Source organism: Chiloscyllium punctatum, chromosome 7 (assembly GCF_047496795.1).
Source record: "Chiloscyllium punctatum isolate Juve2018m chromosome 7, sChiPun1.3, whole genome shotgun sequence".
In the NCBI taxonomy this organism is placed as follows: Eukaryota; Metazoa; Chordata; class Chondrichthyes; order Orectolobiformes; family Hemiscylliidae; genus Chiloscyllium; species Chiloscyllium punctatum.
In genome coordinates this window covers 67,398,237-67,417,371 of record NC_092745.1, presented here as the reverse complement: position 1 = coordinate 67,417,371, position 19,135 = coordinate 67,398,237, and positions in this window count along the sequence as shown.

The following is a 19,135-nucleotide window of genomic DNA, read 5'->3' as shown; positions in this document are numbered from 1 at the left end:
ACAGTCCTGTTCTCTGTCTAACAGCGGGGCTATCCGAGGAATGCTGCTCCTAGTTACTTGGAGCTGTGGGGCGGTGGGTACCTCCTGGTTCTCACCTGGTAGCGGGGTGGTCTTCACCAGTCCCCTCAGAAGGTGCATCATTTCCTGTTTGGGCGGTGCTGCCCTCCTTTCTCCCCGCAGCACTCCGTCTTCACCATCCGAAGAGCTGCCTATATCCTCCTCGTGCAGCTGCCGTTTCCCCCTTTTCTGGGAGGTTTTGGCGGCCTGGCCAGGTTTCCTCTTCCTGGTTTTTACAGGAATCCACTCCTCTGCCTCCTTGGTTTGCTCCTCCTCCATCTCCTCCGTCTGTCCTGTTGGAGCCTGGATTAGCTGCTGCACCTCCCTGCTGGCTGCTGTCTGCTTCCGCTCCATCCTTCTGGGTGCCCCCAGACACCGTTCTCCTGCTGGTTTGTGGTACCTTACTGGTCTTTTGCGGTCCACAGCTCACACTGCCACCTCTGGCCAACTGTGCGTAAGTGCCGGCCACTCGTCTTGGGCAGGCTTTGTACATGTGGTCCGCCTCTGCGCACAGATTGCAGTTCTTGGCCTCTTTGTAGTCCTTGGTCGGGTGACCACGCCCCCTTGAAGTTCCGACAGATAGTGACCTTACAGTCCACCACCACATGGCCTGACCTCCCGCACGTTTGGCAGACTTTCGGCTGCCCTGCTTATGTCAGGTACCCTCTACTCCCTCCGATTGCAAAGCTTGAGAGTGGGTGGAGGATGTTCCCACTGACATGGACCCTGAGAGTTATCCTGACCTGCCGCTTGCTGGTCCAGATCCCGAAAGTGTTGACCACGTCGGTGCTTTCTCCCTCGACCTGGACATATCTTCTCAGGAAAGTCAGGACGTCAACTGATGGGACGTGGGGGTTGTACATGTGAATCATAACCACCCGACTCCTCTGCGCAGGAAGCACACACAACGGGACTGCTGACAAGATGGAGAACAGAGGTTCCCCTTCCTTCTCCTTAAAGACCTTCAGGAGCTGCTCGCACTGCTTCATCCTCCTGAAGGTCACATCGAAATAGCCTGCCCCAGGGAAATTCTGCAGGCAGTACACGTCTTTTTTTATTTCAAAAATATACTTTATTCATAAAATATTTTGATGATTTGTACAATTGGTGGTGCCATACATTCGTATACATTCCATTTCTTTACAAACAGAGATCGGAAATTATACGTTTATATATACAGGTCTGTACGTTTACCATTCATATATTTAGCTGAGGCTTCAGCGGAGCCCACTTACTGCGTGGGCCCCCTGTTCTTCTTTGGCAGGCAAACCTTGACAAACACCACTGCATTCCTCTCCAGACTTTCTTTGCGTAGGCACATTCCAGAAGGAGGTGTGTGACAGTCTCGTCCCCTCCACAGCCACTTCGAGGGCAGCATGCGGTGCGGCAGAGAGTCCAGGCCTGCATAAAGGATCTCACAGGCAGAGCCCTTCTCACCACCAGCCAAGCTATGTCCTGGTGCTTGTTGGAAAGTTCTGGCGATGAGGCATTCTGCCAGATGACTTTGACAGTCTGCTCAGGGAACCGCTCGATAGGATCCGCCCTTTCCTTTTCCCGAAGGGTCTCAAGGACACTATGTGCTGACCACTTCCTGATGGACTTGTGGTCAAAGGTGTTTTTCTTCATAAATTTCTCCAGGTCCATCCTTCGCAACACCGGGGGACAGGTCGAACCTCAGTATGTAGTGACACTTTGTGTTTGTGTACCCGGGATCCAAGCACAGCTTGATGCAGCCACACACAAAAGTGGCCATCAGGGTGAGGGTGGCATTGGGTGTATTTTTTTACCCCATTGCCCAGATCTTTATAAGCGAGTCCCTTCGGACCCAGTCCATCTTTGACCTCCATATAAAATGGAGGATGGCCCGGGTGACTTGTCGGGAATAGGCCAGACCTGTGCCGCATATAACAACGCTGACAGCGCCTCACACCTGATGACCAGGTTTTTTCCCACGATGGAGAGTGACCGTAGCTTCCATCTGCCCAGTTTCTGCCTCACTCCTCCCAAGACTTGGTGCATGCCCCAGCCCCTCCGAACCAAATACCCAGCACCTTCAGGTGGCCAGTCCTGATGGTGAAGGGAATGGAAGATTGGTCGGTCCAGTTCCAGAAGAGCATGGCCTTGCTCTTGCCTCAGTTTACCTTGGCCTCTGAGGCCCGTTCAAACTGGTCACATATGCACATGAGTCTGTGCACGGACAGCGGATCCAAGCAGAAAAAGGCGACGTCATCCATGTACAGGGAGGCCTTAACCTGTAGGCCCCTGCTGCCAGGAATAGTCACCCCTCTCAGGCTCGCATCCTTCCTGATGGACTTGGCAAAGTGCTCTATGCAGCACACAAACAAGGCAGGAGGGAGAGGGCAGCCCTCTCCAGATCTGACTGGGAAACTGTCTGATTCCCACACATTGATTGAGACTGCACTGACGATATTGGTGTAGATCAGTCTAATCCAATTGCAGATCCCCTCTCCAAAGCCCATTTTGGGGAGAACATCTCTCATAAAAGTATGTGATATCCTGTCAAAGGCTTTCTCCTGGTCCAGGCTGATGAGGCAGGTGTCCAACCCCCCCTGTCCTGCATGTAGGCGATTGTATCCCTGAGGAGTGCGAGACTCTCAGCGATCTTCCTGCCTGGTCCAGCACAGGTTTGGTCAGGGCGGATCACCGATCCCAGAGCAGACCTGACCCGGTTGGTGATGACCTGTGACAAGATTTTTTTAATCCGCATTCAAAAGTGAGATTGGTCTCCAATTTCTGATTTCCTCCCTGTCCCCCATCCCTTCTGGATGAGGCTGATGATGCCTTTCCTCATGGATTCACTCACGGTACCTGCCAGAAGCATACTGACATACACTTCTAGCAGGTCCTAGCCAATCAAGTCCCATAGAGCAGAATAAAGCTCGACCAGTAAGGCGTTGCTTCCGGGAGTTTTATTCTTTTCGAAGAACTCGAGGGCCTTGGTAGCTCATCCAGAGATAGCGGCTGGTCCAGCCTCTCCGATGTTCTGACGTCTAAAACCTCCGTGATAGAGGACAGGAACGACTGGGAGGCCGCGCTGTTGGTTGGCTTCGAGTCATATAGACTGGCATAGAAGGATTTGCTGATCTTCATGATGTCAGCCTGAGATGACATTATCGCACCATCTTCTTCCTTCAGGCTGCTGAGCACAGAGCTCTCTGTGCACCTTCTGGAAGAAGAAACATGAGCATGTCCACAGAACGGACCCTGGACCGGAAGATTATCTTGGAAGCCTACAAGGCAAAGAGCAAGGCTTTGCTGGCCCTTCACCTCCTGGAGGTCCTCCATGACATCTATCGATTGACTCCACCCACCATTGACTGTCTGCTTGGAATCCACAGTACTCAAGCAGCATCTTCTTGACAAACACTCGCTGATCGACTGGTGTATGCTCCTCCACCTTCTTCAAAGTCAGCCTGACTGTATTGCGAATCCCCTGTCCTGGGCTGTGGGTGGCTGCTGAGGCCATAGCTCCCAGGTTGGCTAGTCCCTGAATTGGCATTAGGCTGAAGTCAGCATGAAGATCCACCAAGAGCAGGTCAACACAACCAAACGATCCTCTAACATCCAATCATGATGCAGCGATGAATCCCTATAATGTGGAAGTAGGCCATTCAGCACATGGAGTCCACACCAAACATCCCACCCAAGCCTTCCATTTACCATGGCTCATCCACTTCCTGCACAACTAGCTCTGATGGCTCACAACTCGACACCCATCCTAATAACATCAGACACTTGATCTGAGCCAAAAGGCCGCAGTTCTCTAAGTCGTGTCAAAAATTTCTCTCTCTTTTCCCATGCATATTCTAGGTTGACATCATCTTACCTGACTGATGTCAGAGTCATGTGTGTCGTGATATCTCATGCTTTACATGAATCTTTATTATATAACAGGGTTCACCCCGTCATCACTAGCACTAGCCCTTCAGTTGCATATTTCTTTAGGACTTACAGTAAATTAATATTAAGACTCATATTGGAACTCCAAGCAGTGGGACTGATTTTAGTAGCCAATCACAAAGGAATCCTTTTGTTTAAATTTGCATTTGAATTTGATATGCGGTTAGTTCTTACATCTTCTAGCTAAAGCATAGAGAGATCTGGGTGTTGTAATGCATGAAACACAAAAAGTTAGCATGTAGGTACAGCAAATAATTAAGAAGGCAAATGGAATTTTTGCTTTTATTGCGAAGGCGTTTGGAGTTTAAAAATAGGGAAGATTTGTTATAATTGCACAAAGTGTTAGTGAGACTGCACTAGGTACTGTGTACAGTTTTGCTTCCCATATTTAAGATCTGGCATTGGAGGCTGTTCAAAAGAGATTCACTACACTGATTCCTAGGAGGAAGGTGACTTACCAAGAATGGCTACATGGGTTAGGCCTTTACACATTAGATTTTAGAAGAATGATCCTATTGAAATATGCCACATTCTGATGGGGCTTGACAGGGCCAACATTGAGAAGATGTCTTCACTAGTGGGGTAATCTCAGACTAGGAGATGTACTTACAGAAAATGAGAACACTCTTTTAAAACTGAGATGCAAAGAAACTTCTTCTCTCAGAGGGAAGTGGCTGTCTGGAATTCTCGCCTGCAGAGAATTGAGGATATTAGATCAAGTGAAAGTATATAAAGATGAAGTTTTAATATTGGGGAATCATAGAATAGAATCCCTATAATGTGGAAGTAGGCCATTCAGCACATGGAGTCCACACCAAACATCCCACCCAAGCCTTCCATTTACCATGGCTCATCCACTTAACCTGCACATCTTTGAACTGAGAGTGGAAATCTACACAGACACAGAGAGAACATGTAAACTCCATACAGACAGTTACCTGAGGGTGGAATCAAACCCAGGTTCCTGACACTGTGAGGCAGCAGTGCTAACCACCGAGCCACCATGTCACCTGTAAGGTGAGGGCTATGAGGAGCTGGCACAAGAGAAGAGTTGAGGGCAGGTCAGCTATGGTCTTGATGAATGGCCAACTCCTGGTCCTATTGCTTCTGTAACAGCTAGAAATATATAAAACTGGATGTGGCTATATTTGAAATAATGAAAGCAAACTCTAAGCATTGAAACCACTCATAACTCTTGATGGTGGGCAGAAAGTGTCAGGGCTTCAAGGAAGTGGGCAATTTTGATTATAAATTTTGTGATAAGGCCATTAGTGTTCTCCTGGTGGATATGGGTCAAACAAGCATGGGATCCTGAGTGTTAGACACAATAGAATGAGTCTAACAGTATTCAGAATGACATACCTGAGAGCAAGCTCAAAACATTACCAAATCAGCCAAGGTAGGAGACCTGCCTTTTGTTTCTACTGCCGCACTGCGTGAAATGCATGTAACCCTTAAAATTGGCTCATTTGAGAGTACTTTCAATCACTACATTTCATAGCAGGATGCATTTTTAATTCTGGGCCTCAGCTAAGTCCAGTTGGTTCGCACTTAGTGAATATTGTTGAAATTCACCATGCAAGGATACACGCCAGGTTTTCTCCATCACCTCCATTGTGAGACAAATTATGGTACCTCTATCAAGACCTAATTAATCTAGCATGAACTGAAGAGAAAAAGCTCCCTGTGCTGCACTGCTTAGCTACGCATTGTATTATTCCAATTTCATACAGATTTACAGTGAACTAAAGCTTTCAAATATAAGACTGCATCAGACGGTTTTACTTCTGGAAATTGCAATTGATTTCTGTGCGCCATGCTGAGCTTTTACATACTCCAATGACACCCCTTATTGTTCAGTGTCAGTTTAACAGCAGTCAGGCCATTACAATGTCACGATGCAATATTCAATTTTGACACCGTCATACTAATGAACAGTATCACTCATTAGGCAGATTCTAAAACGACCATGTCAAAGAAGAACATCTTACTAGATGGCAAAATAAATTTCTCAAAATTGTTTCCGTTGCACAAAAATTAGCTTCAGAACCCGAGACCCGTGTGATCTGTTGTGTGCACTGCTGTTTGCAACATTTTGCTTTCACTTGGAGATTAGCGCTGGTTGAAAAAGGATCTGTCCATCATTGTGATTGCTTAACCCACTGAGCCAAGAATTAAAAAGAAATTCTATCAATACCACATGCATTGTTTGGAATTCTGACCTTGTCCAAAGCGGGATAATCATTCTGAGGCTGAAATACCAACTAGGGCACTGAGGCCTGATCCTCATCAGTGCTTTGCTGTCATCAGTTGGCAAGTTCCATCCAAGCCTAATGAGATAGAGCAACTGGAGGCACTGAACCACAAGTTAGAATCAAGGTGAATAGCCAAGACACTACTCAAGTCTGGAATTATTTTTAGTCATAAGCTTCTTCTTAGATGTCAAAGGATGTAAAATGCAGAATGTTTGGCACAGAAGCACTTAACAGTCGGCACTTCCAGTCAATGATTTCAAGTCATGTGTATCGTGGACAACTGGACTGGATTTATAGCACACGCAACAAGTAGTCTGGTGTTGCATAATTTTATTGCCACTGTGCTGTGTTGTGTTTTCATAAAGATTTTTGTAAAACTACAAAAGTATTGCTTTAATAGTTATCTGCTAACAGGATTAACAAAGAATGTCTGAATTAAAACTATCATGGGTTATCAGGAGAGTTGATGGCCTGGTGGTATTATTGCTGGACTGTTAATCCAAAGCCCCATGTAATGTTCCAGGGATCTGGGTTGAAATCCTGCCATGGCAAATGGTAGAATTCAAATTCAGTGTAAATCTTGAATTAAGAGTTTAATGATGACCATGATTATCATTGATTGTCAGGAAAAAAAATAAACATCTTGTTCACTCATGACCTTCAGGAAAGGATACTGTTGTCTTTACCTGAGTTACATGTGACACCAGACCCACAACAATGTGGTTGATTCTTAACTACCTTGTGGGATGGACAATAAATGCTGTTTGTCAGCAATACTCTTATCCTGTTTAACATTTTTAAAAATGTGATTCGATTGGAAACATTCTCCTTAATGTCAGTGAAGATCATAACTCTTGGAATGCTGTAAGAAATGGTACTTCTCAGAGTGTTAGAGAATTTGTAGGGAGTGGCCCAGAAAGCTGATTTTATTCTGTCTCTGGAAAAACTGTAAATGTTCCCTCAAAATGTAGAGGTCTCCTAGATCAGGATTCCCTGTTGGCATTCCTAATTTAACAGGATCATGCTTTAAATCCTCATGTCTACATGAATATTTAGTAAAGGATAACAACTGCTTCCCATCATGAGGTATCCAGCAAGGTGACCTCAAATTAAAATGATGGATTGGGGAGGCGGAGGTGGGGGCGCAGGTGACCAGCCTGATGTCTTCAGTAGCTGTCCTTTTTCCAGTGGCTAGTAAGTTTCGAACATATGACTAATATGGTGTAAAGACAAAATGGTGCAGAAATCAAGCTTATTAATGGGTTCTTGTAGGCAGATGTTATGTACTTGCCATACAGTTTTCTTTTTATCCAGAGGGTTAGGGCAGATGGAGAAGATTGAGAAAGATGAGGAGGAGTGCTTCCAAACACTTCCATCTACTGAGCAAAATGCTGCTGCCACAAGCTGCAGAGATTCATGTGCTCTGTACCAACTACCCATTTGTCCTGTGGGATCACGAAACTGCTCTTACCTGTCACGGTCCATAAGCTTCTCCTACCTCTGAACAGTTGTTTCTTAAGTAACTTCAGAAATTACCTTAAAATCAGTTCTGAATTATTAACCACTCAGTGTGGGTAATCTGTAAGTCCCTAAACCTAAAACATAGTGTGTTCAATTGAGGGAAATGGCAGAAGATTGTGTATTGCAGGCCCTCTGAGCAATGTGCAGTTAACTGTTAGGCACGGGATAATGGCAGCGCTTAAGTAAAGCCATCATCAATGTGAGTGTAATTTTCAAAGGGGTCATTAGCTAGGTAGGCAGTGACTAAGCATTCAGAAGATAAGTTAGGAAGAATTTTACAAAAGTTTAGAGATGGGCAGTCCTCTCTCACAGAAACAGTCAACCAATGTTAATTCATCATGTTAAATGTGTGATCAATTGTGGCGGACCCAAACGATAAGGAGCAACGATCAGTGGATAGTTGGGACACACACAGCAACACTCTAACTAAATAGGGAAAAGCTGGTTGACCTTCACCTTGTACATAAGTCACTCAACTCAGTGAATCTAGGATTGCATAGTGCAACGATGAAGTGGATATTTGAAACTTAGACACAGCTGTCTTCCTGTGATTGCTTCAAAGTTAAGTATGAATTCCAAAGCAATTTACAGCTTGGCATCCCAGGACAGCACTGTTTGTATACTGGCTGTTGATCCCAGGTCTGGCTGTAGAGGATGGATGCCATTTTGTCATGATTTTCTTACTGTGCTAATGCTACAACAGTGAGAATGTTAATTTATGGAGCACCTTTAACATAATAAAACATCACAAGCTGCTACACAATTGTGTTCTCAGGTAAAAATTGACAAGGAGCCATTTACAGAGACATTAGAACAGGTGACCAAATGTTAGGTTAAAAAGGGTACTACATAAGGATGGAGTTAGAGAGTCAGAGGGATAAAGGAAGAAATTTTCACAGCTTTGGGCCCAGGCAGCTAGACTATCATTTATCAGGTAAATACTATTGTTGCCTAAACTCCACCAAAGTTATGGCAGCAATTTGCCCCTTTGTCTTCTGAAGATAATGAATCTGTTCGTACAAGTTGTATAAAGCTAGCATTTTCTTGATTGTCTATGATGACTTCTTGTTTCAGTGCTTCAAATGCTGTGGCACACAGGAATTTTACTCCATGCACTCACAAATGGGAAACTGATTGTAATTTTAACCAGCAGCAGTTACGTCTCTAGTCAAAGCACAGCTCATTCCTTAAACAGCCAAATGAGTCTTCCTCATGAGAAAAACAATGCAACAGGGAACCCTGGTCAGCACTGAGTTTAATTGGTGTCTCCCAAATGCATTAGTAAGGATTGAGCATGTTTAATCCAAAGTTCAACATCACCAATAGTCCCAAGTGTTGGGCAGGCCAGCTATACAACATACTTCACATATCCGATAGTGCAGGCTCTCTGCACTAGACAGCAAATATTAATAGGCCACCATGCTGCCCTGTTAATCCATAGACCTACGTAATGTTCTGTGGATCTGGGCTTGAATCCTACCACAGCAAACAGGAGAAGTTGAATCCAGTAAAAATCTGGAATTAATAGTCTAGCAATGACCACGAGTCAATTGTTGGAAAAACCCATCTGGTTCACAAATGTCCTTTATGGAAGGAAGCTGCCATCCTTACCTAATCTGGCCTACATGTGACTCCAGAGCCACCGCAATGTGGTTGACTCCTAACTGCTCTCTGGGCAATGAGGTATATGCAATAAATGATGTTCCAGCCAGTGAGGCCCTCATTCCATAAATGAATTGTAAAAATTGAGATTATGTCCTCTGATCCTAAACTCTCCAAAAAGGGGAAACAACACCTCCATATCTACCCTGTCAAGTCCCCTAAGAATATTATATGTTTCAACGAGTTCAAGTCTCATTCTTCTAAAATCCAGTAGAGTTACAGCCAATTTCCTTACACACTCAGTCTCTCCATACTCTGTATCATCCCAGTGAACCCTCGCTGAACTGTGTCCAATGCTGATATGTCTTTCCATAGATCAGAGAACCCCAGCTGTTCCCAGTATTCCAGCTGCGTCTTGTGCCTTGTACTATTTATCAAAGTGTCTTTACTTTCATACTCCATTCCCCTTGAAGTGAAGGCCAACACTCCTTTGGCCTGCCCTGTTACTTGCTGAACTGAAGTGCTAGCATTTTGCAGATCATACATGAAGACTCACAAATCTCTCTGCTCTGAAGAGTTTTGCAGCTTTTCTCCATTTAAGCACTATTCCACTCTACATTCTACCTACCAAAGTGTATATTTTCTGCCCAACGAAAGGTTGTTGGTTATTTCGGTAGGCTGGACAGCTGGCCTGTAATTTAGAGTGACACCAACAGCAAAGGTTCAAATCCTACAGCAGCTGAGCTCACCATGAAGGCTCCACCTTCTCTACCTCTCTTGTGGCATGGCGGCCCTCAAGTTAGACCACCACCAATCATCCCTGTCTCGCTAATGAGATAGCAGCCCTCTGGGATTACACTTACTTTAACTAATACACATCTTTTCACATGACCATTAATTTTGCTTCAAGTTATTGTTTCTGATAGTTTCCCCACCACAAAAGTAAGACAGGCAACTGGTACATTATCAATCACTATCTTCTCTGGCTGGTAGTATGATCTCTCTGGCCATAATGCACCTTGTCTATTATCCAGCTCAGTGAGATTGCTCTTGTTTTGGCCACGTTTAAGGTGACTTCTACCTTTCCGATCACGAGTATTCATAACTTACCTTCTCAACACCACAGCTTTCACGTGAAACACCAAGGTGCTATTCATGGTCCTGAAAGGGAAACTTGAATTATTGGTAATAGTGTTGAGAGTGTGGAGCACCACACTCTCGACTCTAATCTCCAGCATCTGTAGTACTCACTTTTTCCGTATAAGCAATAGTGGTTACTGAAAGGGGAAAAAGTTATAAACAGTGTAGCTAGTTATGGAAGTTGTATATTGGATGGGGGTTGGCTAATTAATAAAACACAGAAAGTTGGGATAAAGGAGCATTTTCAGGTTGGCAACCATCAGCCCTGTGTGCCACAGGAATCAGATGGTACTGCAGCTAGGACAGGAGAACGTGTAATGATATAATTGGTTATGTAATCACATGGATCAATCTGAGTAGTATTGGATAATATAGTCATTGAACTAATTTGGAATGTACACTATGCAAAATGTTTGGGTCGAGATTGGTAAGTAAAGTGTTACATCTTGATTGGAGATTATTGTTTCTTAGAATAATTGATTGGAAGCTTGTTACCTGTAAAAAAATTATAAAACCTTTGCTCTGGCAGTAAACATTTAAGCTGTGCAGCACTTTTGGATACGTACATATCCCTTGCATGCATGAATGAACACTTAAACAAAGAAACCTGAGTTTTGCCTGATCTAAAAGGAAATAGAGTACCCACTCTTTCAGTCCCCTCATTGTTGTCAGCCTGGAGTCACATGTCAGTCACACAAGGTAAAAACAGCACGTTTTCATCCCTGAAGGACATTAATAAACCAGATGGGCTTTCAAAACAATGGTGAGATAGTCACAATTTGGCTAGTTTTACTATGAGTTCAAATTTCACTGTTACCCATTTTGGGATTTGAAACCCTATATCAAGGAGTTTAACCTGGTGTTCTGGATTATGACGCCTGAGGCATTACTACTAAGCCACCACCTCCCCCACAGTGGACAATTAGCAAAACAAAAATGACACCAAGCCACATGAAGAGGTATTAGGTCAGGAGACCAAAAGCTTGGTCATGAAGCTCAGTTTGGGGTGTGTTCCTATTGCAGAGTGTGTCGATGAGGTGGGAGAAATATGGGAAAGATGTAACAACTAAACATGGCCCAAGGGACAGGTAAAGAGGTCAGTCTTGAGGAAGAAAACAATTGAACTCAGCTGTGGGATGCCAGGATTGAATGCAAAATGGGATCAATCATGCAATAAGTGGGTTAGGTTGAAAATTTTCCTGAACAAATATTGCACATAGCAATATGGTTGTCCCAGCATGGCTGGAATTTTAGAAGTTCTTAACCTTTCAATAATGACATTAAAGTGCTAAAAGGAAACTAATGTGTAGTCTTGCAAGAGGTAAGCTTAAAGTTTTTGTGTCACAAGATTTAATGATTGGTTAAAATCCTTATTGTACTAATTGTAATGAGATCAGCCAGGTGGACATCATAAATATCAGTTGCCTGACTGGGGCTGTTAATCCAGTCCAATCAGGGAGCCCTGGTTGACAGAGAGAAACAGGAGTGTCAGAGGTCCTGTTCACTCTGAGAGTGGGCTCTGAGGGAGCTGCAACTTTCCACATGTAAATAAAGGGTGACTTGCTGATAGGATGTCAGCTTCTGTGGTGTTATTTCGACTATGAAGACAGATTTTTTTGACCTGCTTGATTTTGTTTTGTTGCACACATTCTAATATATTGATGATTTCATGTTTCAGCTTCCAAGAAATTCATAATGGACAAACTAAAAGCATTGGAACAATGGTGCTACAAGCACATGCTTTCAGTGAGCTAATGCCGCATGAATAAAGCAGGAAGGGTTTTTACACTTACTCAGACAGACTGTAATATGATTGACTCCTGTTTAAGGCATACGTTGGTACATGCCAGTTACTGCAGGGTCGATAACATTGGGAAGATCCTGTTGATGCCCTCATTGTCATCTTCACATCTTCCACTTCTTGTCAAATTAACACTAAATTACTTGTTGTGCCTCATTTAGTTTCCACCACAAAACTATCATCAGCCACAGTGTGAAATATCAGTTTTCTGATCTTCGAGCTGCAGCTCTACAATATTATATTCATGTCTTATGGGTATATAGGAAATATTCTAGTCTTGAAATTTAATCATGCTGCGCTTGTGTATCAGATGCAAAACGATTGCCCGTGGGTGCAAAACTGAGGGCAATAAGCACACATTCTTCTGTATCTTAAATGTGCTGCCCAGAATTTGAATTAAATGTTATGCTACATATTCAGAACAGGAGGCCCCTCTTTTAAGATCTCCTCATATTCTTTTATTTGCCTCAGCAGTGCCTTGCTCCCCTGATGAGACTGCTGTCCTACCAGTGCATCCAGACCTCCAACTGTGTGTATGGCCTCGGACACCTGACTGACAGCTTTACAGTGACACATGGAAGTGGTCCCTTTGTTGGCTACCTCCCTTGTTGGCACATTCCTGACATGTGTGGAGGTTAGGACCAGGGAGTGGTGTTGAACTGCAACGTCAACGTCAATCAGATTTCATTCATTCACTCCGTCTCTCTCTCTCTCTCTCTCTCGAACAACTCTAGCATTTTCTCAAAAATCTCTAGCATTTTCTATTTACTTATTTTCACATCTTGTGACTCTCATGGTCACCTTAGCCCGAAAACTAGCATTACGGGTTCATTCCTGTCTGCAGCGAAAGCTCCTTGTTTGTTGTTCATTGCTGTTTCGGAGAGATGGGAGAGGATCTCTACACCAGAGTCAGCAGATAGATACATTACTCTGGATAGAGTAATGTAGAATGAGAGAACACAATGCAAACTCCCAGAAGGCCCACAGACTACAGGCCCTGTGTAGTTTCCATGAACAAACTCAACATCCCTCTCAATGGAAAAGGATCTCCTTCCTTGACTATGTGGATTATTTTGCTGTCACTGGCAATGTATGACCTGACTTTGTGCTCAGTTTTCTCGCAGCAATGTTTCATTCATTCTGTGCAGGTCCTCTGTTGCTTCCTTACTCAAACTAGGACAGAGATTTGTGGAGCAATAAATAGGTTACAAGGGATATTTCGTCCAGATGTGATCCAAGCTCCTGCCAGAGCCATGAGCAAAGAGACACAGCCGGCCTACATTGAGTCACAGAGTCGTACAGCACGGAAACAGACCCTTCAGTCCAACTTGTCCATGCTGACCAGGTACCCCAACCCAATCTAGTCCCAAATGCCAGCACCCGGCCCATACCCCTCCAAACCCATCCTATTCATATACCCATCCAAATGCCTTTTAAATGTTGCAATTGTACCAGCCTCCACCACATCCTCTGGCAGCTCATTCCATACACATACCACCCTCTGCGTGAAAAAGTTGCCCCTTAGGTCTCTTTTATATCTTTCCCCTCTCACCCTAAACCTATGCCCTCTCGTTCTGGACTCTCCAACCCCAGGGAAAAGACTCTGCCTATCCTGCAATCTTCTTCCTGACCTCTCCGCCCCCACCCCACTCCGGCCTATCACCCTCACCTTGACCTCCCTCCACCTATCGCATTCCCAACGCCCCTCCCCAAAGTCCCTCCTCCCTACCTTTTATCTTAGCCTGCTGGACATACTTTCCTCATTCCTGAAGAAGGGCTGATGCCCGAAACGTTGATTCTCCTGTTCCTTGGATGCTGCCTGACCTGCTGCGCTTTTCCAGCAACACATTTTCGGCTCATGCTCCAGGTAGCCATGTTGGACAACCTTGAGCAACTTGGGGCTTTGAGGACCCCTTTGTAACCAGCATAATCCTGACATGGGCTGACAATCTGGCCACGAATCATGGACATGGATGCTACTTGGTGAGGGAACAGGGATCCTGTTATCCTGAGGAAGCCAGCAAAGAGCTCCAAAAGAGGTACCTTCGCTGACCTAGGACCTTGCACCTCAGTGCTGCTATCAGGTTGCCTGAGAACAGAGTGCAAGATTGAATGCCATTATCGATACTGGCCTCCAGAAACCAGGTTGACATCGCTGTGAGCTGTCACAGAAGTCAACAGTGATACATTTAGAGTTGATCACACAGCCTTGTTCACGGACTTACCACACAGTTCAATTTCAACAGCATCAGCATGGCCTGTATGAGATGGAGACTTGGGTTCCTCCACACTCTTAGCCAATGTGCACAATCCTGTTACTGAATACTGCTCAGTTCCCATTGTACTTCATGTTTTATGTCTTCATTCATAGTATGACACCTTGATGATACTATCTGAATCCCCTACTGCAGGAATTGATTGTGGCAACTGCCCTCTGGTGAGTTGGCACATGTGATGTTCTGGCCTCTTCTTTGTGCCCAGTGGCTCATCAATCAGATCCTTTCTCCAATTTACTAAATTCCTTACAGTTCTGCTCTCTGGTTCTAGTCAGGGTCAAGTTCATTGAAACTAAAGGGGAGGTGATGGCCTATCACTGGACTGTTCATTCAGAGACCCAGGTAATGTTCTGGGGATCCAGGTTCAATTCCTGCCATGGTAGATGGTGGAGTTTGAAATATATAAAAATTTGGAATTAAGAGTCTAATGATGTCCATTTGTTAGTTATCATTAAAAGCCCATCTGGTTCACTAATGTCCTTTAGAGAAAGAAACTGCCATCTCTACCTGGTCTGGCCTACACGTGACTCCAAACACATAGCATTCTGGTTGATCCTTGAATGCCCTCTGGGCAATTAGGGATGAGACATAAATGTCATTTCCAGAACAGGAAATGAAATCACCTCAGGAAATGATGTCACCACCAGAAATGACATCACCAGCCCAAGGAAACCTAAACACATAAATAGAAAGCGGGTCACTAACACCTGTGCTTCACTGGAGGCTCACGGATGATATTACCTAGTATAGTGATAAAACATCTGAAAACGAACCTTCCACTCAGCAAGCAAACTTACATCCTGAACCTCAACCTGAGTTCCAAATCTTCTCAAGACTCGCTGAAACTGCTAAAAGATATGGTAACTTTGAGAAACCTATAAAACTAGCAGGTATACAGTTGTGAACCCAAAATAAAATGGAGGTTTTCTCTTTCTTTCCTTCTCTGGAATGGAAACAACTTCTTAGAAGCTAGATGCAAAGCTAACTGGAGCCAGTAGCACGAGAGAATAACTTCTTCCATGATTATATTGAGATTTCTTGACAAAGCTCCTGGCTCAGGCCTCCATGAAAACATTCCTGAGTCAATAAGAGAAGAAATTAGAGGCTTGACAGCACTTGTTAGGCTATTAACCTTTATCAGCATTGTCTCATATGGTGACAAAACTACCCACATAGACCAATAGTAACAGAAATATTATCTGCAGGGTCACCCCCACAAACCATCAGGTATTCCCCTCTGCAGTCTGTTCTTAACTGGTGTCTTAATTCATTTCCTGATGCTGTCCAAATGAACCTATAGCCAATCAGCAGCACAGAGAGTTTTGGCTTTATGCCTAACTTGATACATAAGTCCCAGCATGAATTCCAGGTAATGCTTTCTGCAGTGGAGAGAGCGAGATGGAGAGACACACACACATACACACACACACACACACAAACGCACACACACCCCTCACTCCTTGCAAACGCTGACTACTTCCACAGTTCTCCTCTACACATTCTTTTCCTATGCATCCTAGCAACCTTACATCATCTGTGAACATCCCTCCCATCTCTCCAGAACCTTGCCTCTACTCTCTTCCTTGATATTTTTCTGGCTTGATCCTATTACCATGGCCTGCACCTTCCTTGGATCTTCTCCTAGTACTGCATAATCCAAATTCGACAAGTTTCCTTTTGGTCTATATTGCACGATGAAAGAAATGCTGTCAGTACTTTAAACACTAAAGAGCATATTTCAGCAGCCAGTAGTATTAAATTGAACATGCATTGGAGGGTTGCAGTAAGTGCTGGAGCCAATTCCTTTTAAATCTTCCATGAAAACTCTATTCTCAGTTTATCAAGTTAACGTAATTTTTTGGAGATTTTTCAGCAGTGACACACAGCAATATATAATCCTTTAATACCCAGCTTTGAACATGAGCAGTGACAGTTTTGATGTCCTATGATTACAGTTTCATTCTGACGAACCTCTGATACCACTCCTGTCACCCGCCAACAGAACAGTGGTCGCTCTCTCCACTTCTCCATATCCCCACAGCATGTTTATCAGGGTTTTAGTCCAGATACAGCACTAATCCTTTTCTCTTGGATGACGGTGGTCACAAAAGAGTGAGAGAATTAAACCATATAAATTATTCACTAAAACCGCCACTGCTTATACGCCACGTCAACTCCTGCTTTTCCCATGACTCAGTTCAAATCATTGCTAAAGTATAAGAAATGGAAATATTGTGTAGATTGGTGGCGAAAAGCCTGAATTATTTAAAGAAGGTGTAACTTCTTACTTAAAGGTCAAGAGCAGGATTCACACACAGTTCCATACTCTCTTGTGCAGGTTTGTGTGCAAAATGAATCAAGGTGTAATTCATTTCCTCTTTCTCTGTGGTTTTAACAGCCCGTGAAGATATACAGTGCAGCTATTCTTGGTTGGACTTAAGACCCAGTGCACCTGAGACTGCCGATCCAGATTTTTATTTCTCATCCTAAATTTGTGAAGCGATGAAGATTAGAGAAAGAACAAAATCATTATTCTGGAAGTGCAATTGACTTTGGCTTTGGCCCTTGCAAAATATACAAAACAATTGTTCTGAGAATGACCAATTGCCACTAAAGCACTTTAATATTAAATCCCTCGAGGCCCCAGAAAACACTTGTTAATCCAAAGAGTAAGAGATTTGGAGGGGTGTCTCTAAGCATAGATGAAGACATAGATCTTGAAGAGGTATTTAATACCGACTGGGCAGGCAGAATAATGTACAGGAATATTCCAAAACGTAGGACACTGGTGATAAAAGGCTCTGAAACTCTTGGTGGACCGAGATGGAGCTGGGCCAAGACAGAGTGTTCATAGTGTAGGAGGGTATATGACTGAAAATAAGTTTATTAAGCTTCTCCATCATAAAAGCAATTAAGTCAAAACAATGAAATACTCAAAAATATTAAATGGCCAACAAGTTACAGAAGGCCAGCAAGAGATAAAACTAAAGCTGGAATTTATCATGAATCTCTGACCTTGAGTTGAACCTTACATTTTGTTTTACTTAAGTGTGAATTGTGTCAAACGGTTTGGAAGGTTTCAGTTGGCAGGCCTTGCAAATGCATCAAAACATCTGTGCGAGCTTTCCTCATTAACTACCTACACCAACCTTATCACCGATTTTAGCTATTCTCTTAACAACCCGTCACTGAGCAATAGCTGCTGAAAGACCAACATCCCATCCACCTGTGCCACATTTAAAAAGCCATTGTGCTCCCAGACAAGTATTGGCAACCCACTGATGCCTCTCACTGGCTACATCGTGATGCAACTGCTCATGGCACAAAACCAGTACAGCTGACAGTCCCACACCCCCACATGCAATATCATTCTCTCGTTGGTTTTCTCTCACCACCAGATTGACTACTGTTTGCTGCATTCCAACTAAATGTCCTCCCCAGTCTGTCCCCAGTGCCCAGTGTTCACCTGGGTCTTGTTATTGTCCACCAAGGGAGCAGCATGTATAGACAAGCAATGGTCAACCCTGAACATAAGCTATGACAGTCTCCTGCCCTCAACTGCCATCTACCGGAACCAGGTGCCACACATGTCCTGCCAGACATGTACAGCATGATGCAGCTGAGAACTGTCAGGCACAAGGAGAGCTTCCTCCTCCACAACACCTTTGTCTAATCCTTGGAAGACAGCTTCTGTTTCCCTGGCTCCTTATCTCATCAGAGCTGAAAAACGTATTGCTGGAAAAGCGCAGCAGGTCAGGCAGTATCTAAGGAGCAGGAGAATCGACGCTTCGGGCACAAGCCCTTCCTCAGGAAAGCCATTCCTGAGGAAAGGCTTGTGCCCGAAGCGTCGATTCTCCTGCTCCTCGGATGCTGCCTGACCTGCTGAGCTTTTCCAGCAACACATTTTTCGGCTCTGATCTCCGGCATCTGCAGTCCTCACTTTCTCCTTATCTCATCACCCCATTGCCTGCTCCAAATGTGCAGAATACAGCATGCTAGGAAGGTGCAGCACACTCTGCCTGGACTGTACAGGAACACAACCCCTCCACGGGTACCTCTTCCCTGTACCCCTCCCAACCCCAGACCCCTTCAAGCAGCAAAACTGCATCCTGATCAGCCTCATCGCCTGCTCCATCATGGGCTGGTTGAAGCACAAGCACCAACTTGACAAATGCGCCACACCAACTGAGTGACAAACTAAGATGTTGTATTTTGGTAAGAAAAATCAGGGCAGGACTTAAACACTTAATGGTAAAGTCCAGGGAGCGTTGCCAAACGAAAAGACTTGGCGTGCAGGTTCATAGTTCCTTGGAGTCACAGGTAGACAGGATAGTAAAGAAGGCATTTTTACACTTGCCTTCACTGTTCAATGCATTGAATACAGGAGTTGGCAGGTCATGTTGTGGCTGTGCAGAACGGTGGTTAGGCCACTATTGGAATACTGTGTGCAACTTTGGTCTCTTTCCTATTGGAAGGATGTTGTGAAACTTGAAAGAGTTCAGAAAAGATTTACAAGGATGTGGCTGAGTTTGGAGGATTTGAGCTATAGGAAGAGGCTGAAA